Genomic DNA, 15,764 nt, shown 5'->3' on the forward strand with positions numbered 1-15,764 from the left:
ACAAATGTATGTGTGTTTGTGGATATTTGGTGGTAGAGTGTGAATTTTAGATTTACTCTATCATGCTTAGTCTAACAAAATACATCCCTACATAAGGATTAAGTATTTAGGAGAATGGCCTATGACAGACATGTGCTAGTAAATGACAAATCAGAAACAACAGACAGACCCCTGGGCGTCCTAAGTCAAGCTTAAGCTACCATTGGTACATGTGCAACTCAGGAAGTGATGTAAAAATGGTCTACATATTTCATGTCACTTCCTCTCTTGGGCTCTTTTCGCAGAGAGGTGCCTCTGGTGGGAGCATGCTGAGCATCTTGGCATCTTGGCGTGGTGGTAACTATTGTCCGGGTTTGGCAGTGAGTTTCCTTTATACAATACTTCGAGAATCTGAGTAGCCTAGTTCAGGTGAGGCATCTTCACTGAGATGTCTCGGAGTTTAGGCTGATTCTTTTCTCCTTTACCTTCCAAACACTATCCACTTATAATCTTCTGAGGAGATCTCATGCTGGACGTCTTTGAACTCACCCTGGCACAGGCCAGGTGGGAAAAATCCTATACCCTTTCCCTGAAGGACAATGATTTAGCCATTTATTAGGCAGTGTAGTGTCATGAATAGAACTTTGAGCTGTGAAAGCCAATACCTGGCTTCAAATTCCATCTCACAGACTTGAAACCTTGGCAAAACTTGGCAAATCACTCAATCTTTTTGGGCCTCAGTTTTGTCCTCTGTAAAATGAGTAAAAAATATGGAAGGAATGTTCTCTTATGGGACCTTTAACTTTTTAATCTATGATTCTAAGACCTCCCTGAAGAACTGTAATCATAGTCATCATAGTTAGGCTATATCTACTGTTAACAACCTAATTAAAATCCTCAGAATATCTTCGACTCTAAGGCTACCTGGTGGCAGTAAATAAAAGAAAAGAAGAATCTGGGCTAATAGACTTATTCTATTCTGACTAGAGAGTTTTGTGTTTACACAAGGGAAAACGCAAAACAGTTAGATGAGACCTCTGTGTGCCAGAGCTGTACAACTCTGGGGAATCTTGTTACTTGGGTGAGTTTCCTTGTTTCTATGTTAATTCCATGTAGTGTGATTGTCCCTCAGGAATGTTTTGTGCATCAGGCTCTGCTGTAAGTAGTCTGTAGTCTTAGGCATAAAAACAACACAAGGTGTATCTATGATGCCTGCATTCCAAAATATCCCAAATTAGTACCTTTGAAAATTTCCCCTTTTCCTTTGGAAATACTCACCACAGAGTTAGATGGCACTGGGGATAGAGCACTGGGCTTGGAATCAGGAAGACTCATTTTTAAAAATTCAAATCTGGTCTTGGACACTTACTACTAGCTTTGTGACTCTGAGCAAGACACTTAACCCTGTTAGCCTCAGTTTCCTCATCTGTAAAATTAGATAGAGAAGGCAATGGCAAGTCACTCTAATATATTTACCATTATCCCAAATGAGGACATGAAGAGTCAGACATGACTGAAATGACCAAATGACAACACAAGTGATGTCATGGAGCCATGGAAGTCAGAGGTAACAGGACACCAATTGTTCCTAGCACAGTGCTTCTCACAAATGAAGTATTTAATAGATTTCCTATTTATTTCTTTCCTTTTTAAATTTGGAGTTTGAAATTCTCCCCCTCTCTTTCATTCCCCCCTTAGAAGGCAAGCAATCACTTAATAGATTTCTAATGTGAATGTCTCCCTTTCCTTGAGCTAGGAGCTAGGAAGGAAGAAGATAATAACCAAGGCTGTTCTTTCCGCGATGACCTTTCTTCTCAAAATGATGGCATTTCTTTTCTGTCTGACCTTCCTAGAGTTCCAAGTCTAACATTTTAGGCCTGTTGGATTAGTGGCAAAGTGCTAAAGGCAAGGATTCAGTGCATTAAAGATGAACATCTGTCTATTAAACTTTCTTATGACCTTGATTTTCACAGAAGGTATGTCTGCATTGATTGGTTGGTTTTAAATGTGTGGGAGGTTTTTTATTTGTTTGCTTCTCAAGCCACGTTCAGTTCTATTTTCTCATTTACAAGTCTGCCTCACTGTGAGATTTTTGTGTCAATGACTGACAATGAAAACATCTAATATTTGAGTTTCTTAAGCAGCAGAAAATATCTCACAAATTAAAGAGCATAAAAGTGAACTAAGACTTTTGGAACACCCTCTAAAGGTCATGTTAAAATTTATAAATAATTTTTATACTAAAATCTCTATGCAGTAAAAATTATAGATATTAAACCCATTTTACAAGGAGGAATCTGAGCTTCTATGAGGTAAAATGACTTGCCTTGGTTTATGTATCTGATTACTGTTGAAGCCAGGATTTGAACCCAAATTTTCTAAACTAAGTTGATTTTTTTTTCACTCTATCAGGCTTATTAGTAAATGTGTCATGATGCATTTTTAGTCTTTACATATTTTCTTTGCCAAATCTGTTTTACATAGGCTGATGCTCAAATCTGTTTATGCCTTGCAAATGCACCAACTGGGAAAGGAAAGTCATCCAGAGGTGGATAGGGTGACTGGAGGTTGTCGCGCTAGTATTTTAAATTTGCTAGGATAATTCACCAAATAGATAATCACCACAAAGTTAATTTGGAGTTGGCTAGAAATATAAGCAGGATTAAACATGTTTGGTTTTTTTTATTATCACTAATATTGATGATATGAAGAGATTGATGTATATACATATGTATATATGCTAACATATGTATATAAAAGGACATGGTGTTGTGATTGTAGAGCCAAAAAACTTCAGTTCTGTTGCTCACCAGATTCTTTGTGAAACTGGGAAAGCCACAACCCTTGTGTGACTCAGTTTCTTTACCTTGTAATATATTTGCACTATCTACCTCATAGAGTTGTAGTAAGCAAAGTCATCATCGAAGACTTTTATTTTAATGTCCTTCCCCACTCTCTTTGAGGAAGTAATCTACACTCCAAATATGCTTAGACTTTCAGGGATAAAACTGTAACCAAGGTGGAGTGACAGACTTTTCCCTAGAGCTCTATTATTTAGAAGGTTCTAGCAATATCTTCCAAAGTATTTTATCCTACAATTCCCCCTTCTTCCACCCAGGTGATCCTCTCTGTATAACTGCAGCTTTAGGAATTGTGTCCCAGACCTGAGCTGTCCTTCCTCTGCCTGGAAACTAGCTCAGATCTTGACTCATACCTTCCTCTCATTCCCCAACCTTCAGCTTATCCTTCAAGAAGTGAGTAACCCTGTAATGGACTGACTGATGCCTTATCCTTCCTCTCCTTCCTCCATAACTGCTTCTCATCCTGCACATTCTGCAGCCTCTCTTCCTCCCATAGTCTAAGGGACAAACAGTCCTCATTAAGTCCCTGTTCAGGGGTAACCAGTAGCCCATTTGTGGAAAGGTTTCCTCTACTAGTCTGTAGTTCTTGAAGAGTCTCCCAACATCCAGCCTTGTCCCTGCTTCAAAGTTGTGCCTTACTCCTTACGCTTTACCATTCCTCCTGAGGATATCTTCTTTGTAAGTGCCTCACTGACCTTCTGATCAACTGAGACTTCCTCATTTATCACTGTTATTGCTGCCCTCGCCTTCTGAAGTCCCTCATTTGCCTGGAGACATGCTCAGAAGGAGAAAAAAAAATTAAAAGGCGAGAATATTAACCCAGGCTTTCAGTGTTTGGGTAAATGCTCCTGAGTGGGCTCACTACTTCTTGCTGGAGGCAAATTGGAAATAAACAGGATGGTGATGAGTCTGAAATTCTCTCTCCAAAGCCCTCTGCAAGAGGCATTGGAAGATTCTGCTTTGTTTGAGCGCCATGTGCCATTATCAGAGTTGGCAACAGTCAGTGCTGGATCTCAGAACATTTTCTGATTAACCAACTAAGAAAGTCTCATGCTAAGCCCAAGGGCTCCATGTCACAGCTGCCCTCATGTGCTTAGAGGGATAAGGAGAGTCTGTGGTAGTGATCTAGTATTTGGCAGGATAATCAACAACTCGCATTGACAAGCATGCTTGGTCCAACACCATAGTCCACTAAAGCACCCTTTACAGCCTTACTGTGGTCTGAAAGTCACCTTGAATTCTTGAAGTTTATTCCAGCAGACTGCAGTTTCATGGTTTCTGGGAAACCAGGTAGACCAATAGGAAAAACTTAATAATACTAATATCAATCATGGTAATTACCGTGAACCTTAGCAAGCATTTATATACTATGTGAACTCTTTCAAAGAATTTTCAATATGTCATCTCTCTGCATGTATTGGACATCTGAGGACCATACTGGCTGGTTTATGAGAGTCTAGAAGTTGATAAGATTTATCCATTCATCTATTGTTTATTATTTCCCTGAATAATGATTTATCTTTTTACTTATTTACTTATTGATATATTTATTTTAATTGGATTAACAATTTGTGCATTTATTTGGTTATGTTAGCCATTATATCTTATTAACTCACATCCTATAATGAGGTGGGTTTTATGATGCATCTAAGAAGAGAGAAGACCTATGCCAATGCAATAGGTTATTGAAACTAGCAGATAAATGGAAAACCCATTAAGAACGCTAAATTGCTCTTCAGACTCTGACACAGGGGAGTTACTTGATCTCTTAAGTCCTCAGTTTCTTTATTTTTAAAGTGAGAAGGCTTGACTGCATGAGCTCTAATGTTCCTTCCTGGATTATATATCCTGATATTTTCAAATTCCCTTTCAATGTAGATGTCACATGCTCATAATATCTCAGAACTGGGAGGGATCTTAATAATTAATGAATTCAATTTTGTCATTTTACATTTGTAGAAACTGAGATCCAAAGATTCTCAGAATTATTCAGAGTTAGACAGCATCTTTCAGAGCAGAGGAGTTCAATCCATATTTGAAAAATATTTCTTTTTTAACAAATATACAAGCAGAAAGTTTGGCATTTTGGGCATGAATATCCCAAATGAGAGGGAACCTACTGCCTTCCAAGGCAACCCATTTCATTTAGGGACAAATCTACTCATTAAAAACTTTTCTCTGGCAGAAAATATAAATCAATATCAAATCTAAAAATAACAATTGCTTTCATTTCTGCCTTCTGCAGCTAGAAGGTTTAGGAAGTTAAACCATTTACATCTATTTATACACCTAGTAAGGAGCTGAGGATTGAACCCAGGGCTTCTGTCTCTAAACTTAATACTCTTTCCACTAATCTAGGACCAGTATTAGAAAACTATAGATAACTCCTCTTTTTAAGATCAACTGTAAAAACCACAAAGAAATAAATATTTTTTTTATAAAATTATAAATTTCAATGGCATTCCCTATCAACTTGAGTAAGTGGTTTTATCGGGGATTGTTGAGAGAGAGAGGGAGAGAGAGAGAGAGAGAGAGAGAGAGAGAGAGAGAGAGAGAGAGAGAGAGAGAGAGAGACAGAGAGACAGAGAGAGAGACAGAGAGACAGAGAGAGAGACAGAGAGACAGAGAGAGAGACAGAGAGAGAGACAGAGAGAGACACAAAGAGAGAAAGTGTGTGTGTGTGTGTGTGTGTGTGTGTGTGTGTGTGTGTGTGTGTGTGTGTGCACATCTGCCACTGACCACTATGGCAATCTGATAAAGCTTATGATCTTTCTCAAAATAATGTTTTTAAATGCATACAAATATATAAGATTACAAAGGATTTAAGTTACATTGAAACACAGTTGTCTCTTTGTATATGCATATCTACCTCTATTTATAAGAGTTCATATGTATTTTATGTATGTGTACACGTTTATCTATGCATATATGTTTGTGTATAAATCTGGAAAACCCCAGATTAAAAATCTCTTTAGGGGATGACTTATAAGCGTTCAAAGTTCTTATTATTTCCAGATTCTTGGTGTATAGGGTAGAGATATGATAAAAATCAGATGGGCAATTATGGTGACTTCATTTCCATTTTTCCCCTTGGGCTTACTAGAATGGTAGATTGCACAATGGGGTGCTATTGATATAGTTTACCCAGATTTTTGAAAAGCATTTCACAATGTGTCACATGAGGTAGAAAACAAGTGGGAGAGATATGGACTATATGGTAGAATTTTTGATTATGTTTGGAATGGGATAAATAACTAGATCCAAAGATTACTTATTAATTATTTGATTGCAGCTCAGAGAGGAGTTTTGGTGGACTGCCCTATGGACCTCTCTTTGGCTCAGTGCTGTTTAAACTTTTATTATTAACTGATTGAATAAAAATTAGGTGACTTTAGGGTTAGTTATAAGTTTGGATACTGAGTAATTATCAATGGTTGAATGTCAGGTTGGAAATCTCTGATTCAATGTCAGATTGGAAAGAGACCTGAAAGGAATGCCAAAATCTGGGATTGACTTTGTGCTAGTTAATATTTCTTATCTAGGAATTAGATAACATTTTATATAGTTATTGCCTTGATCTATTTAAAAATTTTGATCAATGAATAATCTGATTTTCAGATGACATGTGTAATGAAAAAGTCTTAAAGGGCTAGAAAAAAGGAACAAATATGAACCCTTCCATTATGACTTTCTTGATTTCTCCCATTATGAAGTGACCTCTGTGTGCTTCATCTCTCAAAACTTTAAACTTGTATACTTATTATAGTCTACTGAATCTCATACTTATTTACTCTACTAGATTATAAGATCTTTAAGCAAAGGGACTAGACCTTAGTTATCCCTAAATCTCACTTACACTCAATTAGGTATTGAATTTAATAGATTCAAATCTGTATAACCAGTTCTGACTTCCTAGCTCTGGTCCCACATCACTGATTGATCATCCATTGGGCATTTCCAACTGGATACCCTTTAGGTATGTCAAACTCAATCAAAGAAACAACTTATTACATTTTCCCATTTGCCTGTTGTTTTTGAGTGCACCACTCTCTTTTCAGTTACCTAAGGTTTAGATTCATCTACAATTGTCCTTTTCCTTACCTCACACCTTCTATCAATTCCCAAGACTTAGCAATCTTCCCCTGCAATATCACTCTTATCTATTCCTTAGGTACCCTACTCCAGGTTCTCATCCTCTTCCTGTGAGTACTATAATTGATGACTTATTGAGTTCATGACTTCCATTCTAACCCAGATCCAATGGATCCTTGTTCTCACGGTGAACAAAATTCTATCTTTAAAATGGATATTGGACAATGTAGCTTCCACATTCAACCATCTTTACTGGCTACCTATTTTCCTTGGGATAAAATGTAAGATTTTCAGTCTAGTTTTTACAGCTTAATATACATTTGTTGCTTGTTTGCATGACCTCATATTATTTTCTGGACAATATTGTTTTCCTGAATTACCTATTTAGAGAACTGGGTATTTCCTAGATATCATGTTCAAAGTCTAATATTCTGATCATAGAATGGAGATTTATTAGGCAGTGTCAAACTTGGAGATTGTCTGATGGGTGCATCCAAGATTCTATGATCTGAAAATTATTTCAAACCCAATTATCAGAGTTTTACTATGAATTGGGATCTTAGAATCCAACATTCTAGCCAGAGAAGAGGAAATCCTTGGGTTTTGCCTAGGGGATTGCCTGGCCAGTAACTAGTTTGGGAATCTCACCTATTTAGAGAACAGGAATTTACTGAAATTCTTCAAGATGGGGATAGACAAGTGGCTCAGTGATTTGAGATACAGTCCTAGAGGTAGGCAGTCCTTGGTTCAAATCTGGCCTGTGTGACTCTGGGCCAGTAACTTAACATTCATTGCAGAGCCTTTATTGTTCTTCTGTCTTGAAACCAACACACAGTTCTGATTCCAAGATGGAAGGTAAGAGGGCTTTCTTTTGAAAGAAACTCTTAAAGAGAACAGGGTAATATATACATAGTTCTATGTGTTGGGTGGGGTAAGCAGTAAGGCCACAAAAATCCATGATATACAACAATTAGGGACTTGAACTTTATTCTCCTCAATTTGTTGAGACGAAAAAAAAATGGAATTTCTTGTCAACCAGTCCATACTGCATTTCTCTTCTGAGAGAAGACAAAATCAAAAGGAAACTGTGATAGAGAGGGAACCATTGGAATATTTCCAATCGCCAACTCTTCTCTCCAGCAGACAATCCAAAGTTTGAGTTGGTACTGATTTGGGATGACATTAAGATCTTGGTGGAAAAAGGGTGAAGACTCTGTTGATTGTTTATTGGTTATTGTGATTCCCTTTTCCATAAAAAGCCCACAAAACTTTTCCTTAGTGTCTGTATTTCCTTTATGTTTTCTGTGTGTGTTGTGTGATATAAAAGCTCCCTTCTGTATGTGATATAAAAGCCACCTGATACTGCATTTGCATTTGTTACCCCAAGTGCTTTTATGTGATCTGAGAATCCTGAAAGCAACACCTGTGAAAACCAAGACGTCATATATTTTCAGAGATTTCACAATATAAACTTAGGCAGGGGGAGAGGAGGGAAGGAACCCTATGAATCAAAAGGAGAATGGTCTTTCGGTGCCATCTCATAGATAAGACAGGGTCAGTGCAGAACCAGAGTTTCGAGAGGATTTGACCACAGGCTACCTACATATTAAATTGTGAGATCCTTGAGGGCAAGGGTTATCTTTTTCATTTTGTATTCCCAGTGCTTGCTAGAGTGCTTGGAATGTAGGAAGTACTTAATATGTGTTTATTGACTGGTTGCTATATCTGAAGACAAAATTTAGCTTGGAGATTTGAAGTGATTTTGTCCAAAGGCACATCAAGCCTGAGATTAGAACCCAAATATCCCAACTTCCTTTCAAGCACTTTTCCCATTGTGCCATGATAATGGGTAGAGATCCCTTTGAGAGAAAAAAAAAACTTCTTGTGCAAAGTCAGAACATTTCTGAAGGCACAGGATTGGATTCCTGACGCCCTATTAATAGTTCAGTGAAATTACTCAAAAGTCCCTTTTTCTTTTCACATGACCTCCGAAATAGAGAGTATATAATGAGAATGTATTCCCGGCCTTAATGTAGTAATCCCCAGTGGAGAGCTTCATATTTTTAATCATTTAGAGATGTCATTTAAATATTATCTGTCCTCTATGAATATTTCATGTTCATCAAAAATTCCTAGGAAAAGTAAAAATAACACTTACATTTGTTAAAAAATGTAATAGAGGTAATGGCACCCAAATGTTATTCCACTGCCAGTGGCAGGGGTAATGGATTTTTTGTCCCATAGCTCCATCTAATCACTTCAGACTCTCAAAACAGCGCAAGCACCAAGGGAGAGGTAGTGGGCTGATTCAATGAAATGGTGTTTGAAGCAATGGAATGGAGTTCAAAAGATGGTAGGAACCAGGAAGGCTGATCACATTAGATGCCTGATTTTAGGATGAGAAAAATAATCTTTTATATCATCACTATATTAAATCTTTTTAATGTATAGTTTTGTTTTTTATCCCATATGTGAAAAAATCTTCAATGACTCCATTGTCTATAGAACAAAAGCCCAAGCTTTTTATCTGGGCTTTTAATCCTCCCCCATAATTTGGTTCCAACTTCCCTTTCCATTCTCCTCTAATATTATTTTACCCCATCACCTAGTCTATACTTCCTCCTGACTAGATTTTTCACTGGCTCTTGAACATATCCTTATGTTTGCTACTATTCCCTATGTCTGAAATGATCATTTCCTCTTTTAAATCTTTGCATGTGGAACTGTTATTTATTTTGCAAGGATGCCAGGTTAAAATATCATCCCTGCCTTGAGAATTTGAGAATTGATCTCTCACATCTGGAAGTTACTATTCCTTATCGAATTTCACAGCATTTTATGCTTTTAGATCTGATATTCTTTATTTGTCTTTGTGCATATCTCTGTGCATAGATTGTAAGCACCTTGAATTCAAGGACTACAGATTTGTTAACTTTATATATCTCTTTCACACTTAGCATGAAGCACATACTATGCCATATACTCCATTTGTGCTATGCTTTTCACTACGTGAAGGACTTTATATATTTTATCTCCTTAATAGTTCAAGCAGACTTGGGAGGTAGGTTCTATTAGCATCCTTATTTTGCAGATGAGGAAACTGAGGCTCTGAGAGATTTTGGAGATAGAGTATAACCAGTTAAGTGTCAGAGGAAAAATATAAGCTCACGTCTTCTGATTCTAATCACAGCACAATGTCTGTGTAATTTCCCTTATGAAATGTTTATTGAATCAATCTTTATCAATCAGTGGTAGTTCCTTCCTCTTCTCTCATGTGCATACATCAGACCTCATGAACTTGGCCCTGAGGTTTCCAAACTCCAAAGGTTATCTTTGCTTATTCCATTTCCTTTCCTTCTAATGTCCTCCTTCCTTTTCTTTAAATATTGAATTATAATCAAGGAGTCTCAAAAGAACACTAAACATGAATCAGAGGACCTTGATCCAAATCTATGAAATACAATTTAGATTTGCCTCATGTTATGGTCATGTTGAAATGTAGGTTAGAGAAAAAGTACTCAATGTATAATATGGATATCTGGTATAGGATAACTATTTATTTTTTCTTCTATAGAAACTGAAGCAAAGATTATCTGCCATGTTGGATAGTCTTAGAGTCAGGAAAATCTGAGCTCAAGTCCCACCTCTGATCCATCATGACTGTATGACTCTGAGCATGTCACAACCTCAGAGTGCTCTGGGCAACTCACTAAGTCTCAGAGTAAATGCTGACCTCAACTGACAGAATGAACTTCTTCCACTTGGTGTTCTCTATATCCCTGACATACCAGATCCAAACTGTTTCCCTATAAAAATGACAATAAACTCAAATAGCTCAGAGACCTGAATTAGAAATTCTTGGAAACCACACATCTTAAATTGTCCATTGCAGTCATTAAAATCCTTCAGAGAATAAATATTAATATCTAGTGTGCAGTGCTTTAAGGATTCATGAATTGTTTTACTTTTCCTCATTTGGTCTTCACAATGATTCTGTAAGATAGACAATGCAATTATTTCCTTTTCCTTTCCTTTTCTTTTTTCTCTTATTTTCTTTCTCAATTACTTGTAAAATTTTAAATATTCATTTAAAAATTACATTCCAAATTCTTTTCTCCTCTCCCTATCTACCTCCCTCCTTGGGAAGGCAAGCGATTTGATATAAATTATATGTGTACAGTTTTCATGCAAGATATATTTCTATGTTATCCATGTTGCAAAAGAAAAAAAAACTCATGAAAAATAAAGTAAGGAAAAAAAACAAAACATGCTTCCAGTTGCATCCAACCTTTACCAGTTCTTTTTCTGGAGGTAGATAATATTTTCATCCTAAGTCCTTCAGAATTATCTAGGTTCAATTTTAATCAGGTAGGCAGAGTCAAGATGGCAGCTTAGCAAGCAGCAAAAGTTCAGACCTTGTGGAAGACCCTTCCTTAACCAATACAGACTGAATGCTCCTAGGGCACCGAAATTCAATCTGAACAACAGGACAGAAGCGGGGAACCCTCCTTCTGGACTCAAATCAAAAGGTACGCCCCCCAAAAGCCGGAATCTGAGAATACTCAGGGCTAAAGGGAAGGCAGAGGGTAGGTCCCAGGACCCCTCCCCCACAACCCAGAGGGCTGAGCCCCCAGCAGCAGCGGGAACCTCTGAGAGGGCAAAGGTGCTAGTTTGCAGGGTCTACCTTGTGAGCAGCGGGATGCTGGGCTCGGAGCATCCAGCTTGGACAGCGGGGAGGAAGCCAGGGAGAAAAGGCCATGGCTGGGTCCCTCCATTGGGCTCCAGTCTCACCATTGCCTTGGGGCACATCCAGACTAATCCAGTTAAATCTAATCCCATCAGAACTCCTCAGAGTTTAGGGAGGCAGGCAAAGGCACTTGTGGACAGCGGAGAAGCAGCTGGAGAGAACTGGAGAGAGCCTGGGTGGCCCAGCCTTCCAGGAGTCTTCAGAGCCTCAGAGCTTCATACCACATGCAGCCCAGCCCAGTTGAACTCAATTTAATCAAAAGCCTCCAGAGGACAGGGAAGCTAACATTCCTCCCCTAGAGACTGTACCAAGAGATCTGACAAAGCTCCAAGAGGGGAGACTGACAGCCCCAAAACCAAAACAAAATGAGAGGAGCAAGAGCACAGCCAAATACGGGGAGCAAAGAAGGGGTAAACTCGAGCAAACAATAGAAAAAGAAGAAAGAAATTACAATAGACAGCTTCTGCACAGGTAATGAGCAAAGAGCGAATGAAACAGAGCGGGATGACCCAGCAAAGGAAAAAATCAGAAATCCCAGCGAATTGGATACAGGCTTTGGAAGAACTAAAAATGCAATTCAAAACACAATTAAGAGAGGCTGAAGACAATTGGGAAAAGAACTTAAAAACTAAGATAAGTCATCTGAAAACAGAAAATAGTGTCTTGAAAGCCAAAATCAACCAGCTGGAAAATGAGGCAAAGGAGATGAAAGATGAGGTGAGGAAGATGAAAGATGACCTCCAAAGAAAATCCGACCAAAAGGAAAAGGACAACCAAAAAACTAAGGATGAAATCCAGTCTTTAAGAACCAGAATACAACAACTAGAATTGAACTACTTCACAAGGCAGCAGGGCACTATAAAACAAAACCAAAAGAATGAAAAAATTGAGGAAAATATGAAGCATCTCATTCACAAAACAGAGGATTTAGAAAATCGTTCAAGGAGAGACAATTTAAGAATTATTGGCCTACCAGAAGACCATGACAAAAGAAAAAGCCTGGACATTATATTACAGGAAATTATTAAAGAAAACTGCCCTGAAATCCTTGAACAAGAGGGAAAAGTGGAGATTGATAGAATCCATAGATCACCTCCTGTACTTAATCCCTAACTGACAACACTCAGGAATGTTATAGCCAAATTCAAGAACTATCAGACCAAAGAAAAGATATTACAAGCTGCCAAGAAGAAGTCATTCAGATACCAAGGAACCACAGTGAGGATAACTCAGGATCTGGCTGCATCCACACTGAAAAAAAGAAAGGAATGGAATACAATATTCCGGAAAGCAAGGGAACTAGGTCTACAACCAAGAATCAACTACCCAGCAAAATTGACTATATTCTTACAGGGGAAAGTATGGTCATTTAACAAAATAGAAGAATTTCAAGATTTCGTAAAGAAAAGACCAGACCTGAACAGAAAATTTGATGTCCAAGCACAGAACTCAAGAGAATCATCAAAAGGTAATTAAAAAAGAGGGGAAAAAAAGAAAAACAAAAACAAAATTTAAGAGACTCAATAAGTTAAAATGATATGTATCCCTATAAGTAAAGAGGTCATTGGTAACTCTTAAAAACTGTTGTTATTACCTGGGCAGCAAAAAGAAGTATACTTAGAGGGAACAGCAACAAACTGTATAGGATGAAAGGATAAGACGTAAATAAGTATATAGATATATATATATATGCAAAAATACATACGCATCAGTATGCATATATATATATATATATATATATATATATATATATATAAAACTAGAGCTTAAAATAGGTTAATATTGGAAAAATAATCCAATCCATTGGGGGCAGAGAATAGATTTGTACCCTATAGGGGAGTAGAAGGGTAACAAATGGTCTGGTGGGGAGGGAAGCAGTACAAGAGAGGAAGGGAGAGGGGAGTTAATTTTAGAAAGACTACAGGGAAAATAAGGGGGGGTAAATAGGGAGGTGGGTAGAAAGGGAAGTAAAATAAGGGTGGGAACAAGGGGGACTGTTCAAAAGCAAACATTGGTGTAGAAGGAAATAGTGAAAGAAGAAAAGGCAGGTAAAGGAGCAGAAATCAAAATGCTGGGAAATACACAGCTAGTAATCATAACTCTGAATGTGAATGGAATGAACTCACCCATAAAATGCAAGTGAATAGCAGAGTGGATTAGAGTCCAAAACCCTACCATATGCTGTCTACAAGAAACACATATGAGAAAGGTAGATACACATAGGGTGAAAGTAAGAGGGTGGAGCCAAATCTATTGGGCATCAACTGACAAAAAGAAGGCAGGAGTCTCAATCATGATATCCGACAAAGCCAAAGTAAAAATAAATCTAGTTAAAAGAGATAGGGAAGGTAATTACATCCTGATAAAAGGCAGTATAGACAGTGAGGAAATAACTGTACTCAATATGTATGCACCAAATGGCATAGCATCCAAATTTCTAAAGGAGAAACTAGAGAAACTCAAGGACAAAATAGATAGAAAAACTGTACTAGTGGGAGACCTGAACCTTCCTCTATCCGAACTAGATACATCAAACCAAAAAATAAATAAGAAAGAGGTAAGAAAAGTGAATGAAATCTTAGAAAAATTAAAATTAGTAGACATGTGGAGAAAAATAAATAGGGACAAAAAGGAATATACCTTCTTTTCTGCAGCACATGGCACATTCACAAAAATTGACCATGTATTAGGGCATAAAAACATTGCAAACAAGTGCAAAAGTGCAGAAATAATAAATGCAACTTTCTCAGATCACAATGCAATGAAAATAATAATTATTAAGGGAACATGGAGAGGTAAATTGAAAATTAATTGGAAATTAAACAATATGATGCTCCAAAACCAGCTAGTTAAAGAACAAATCATAGAAACAGTTAATAACTTCATTGAAGAAAATGACAATGGTGAGACATCCTTTCAAACCCTATGGGATGCAGCCAAATCAGTACTCAGGGGGAAATTTATATCTTTGAGTTCATATATTAACAAATTAAGAAGGGCAGAGGTCAATGAATTGGGCATGCAAATTAAAAAATTAGAAAGTGAACAAATTAAAAATCCTCAGATGAAGACTAAATTAGAGATCCAAAAACTCAAAGGAGATATTAATAAAATTGAAAGTCAAAGAACTATTGATTTAATAAATAAGACTAGAAGCTGGTACTTTGAAAAAACAAATAAAATAGACAAAGTACTGGTCAGTCTAATTAAAAAAAGGAAAGAAGAAAACCAAATTTTGGATCAACACCTCACACCCCACACCAAGATAAATTCAGAATGGGTGAATGACTTGAACATAAAGAAGGAAACTATAAGTAAATTAGGTGAACACAGAATAGTATACATATCAGACCTTTGGGAAGGGAAAGATTTTAAAACCATGCAAGACTTAGAAAGAGCCACAAAATGTAAAATAAATAATTTTGACTACATCAAATTAAAACGTTTTTGTACAAACAAAACCAATGTAACTATAACCAGAAGGGTGGCAACAAATTGGGAAACAATCTTCATAAAAACCTCTGACAAAGGTTTAATTACTCAAATTTACAAAGAGCTAAATCAATTGTACAAAAAATCAAGCCATTCTCCAATTGATAAATGGGCAAGGGACATGAACAAGCAGTTCTTAGCCAAAGAAATCAAAACTATTAATAAGCACATGAAAAAGTGTTCTACATCTCTTATAATCAGAGAGATGCAAATCAAAACAACTCTGAGGTATCACCTCACACCTAGCAGATTGGCTAAAATAACAGCTATGGAAAGTAATGAATGCTGGAGGGGATGTGGCAAAGTAGGGACACTAATTCATTACTGGTGGAGTTGTGAATTAATCCAACCCTTCTGGAGGGCAATTTGGTACTATGCCCAAAGGGCTATAAAAGACTATCTGCCCTTTGATCCAGCCATAGCACTACTGGGCTTGTACCCCAAAGAGATAATAAGGAAAAAGACTTGTACAAGAATATTCATAGCTGTGCTCTATGTGGTGGCCAAAAATTGGAAAATGAGGGGATGCCCTTCAGTTGGGGAATGGCTGAACAAATTGTGGTATATGTTGGTGATGTAATACTATTGTCCTA

The sequence above is a fragment of the Monodelphis domestica genome, chromosome 6, assembly GCF_027887165.1.
Source record: "Monodelphis domestica isolate mMonDom1 chromosome 6, mMonDom1.pri, whole genome shotgun sequence".
Taxonomy (NCBI): Eukaryota; Metazoa; Chordata; class Mammalia; order Didelphimorphia; family Didelphidae; genus Monodelphis; species Monodelphis domestica.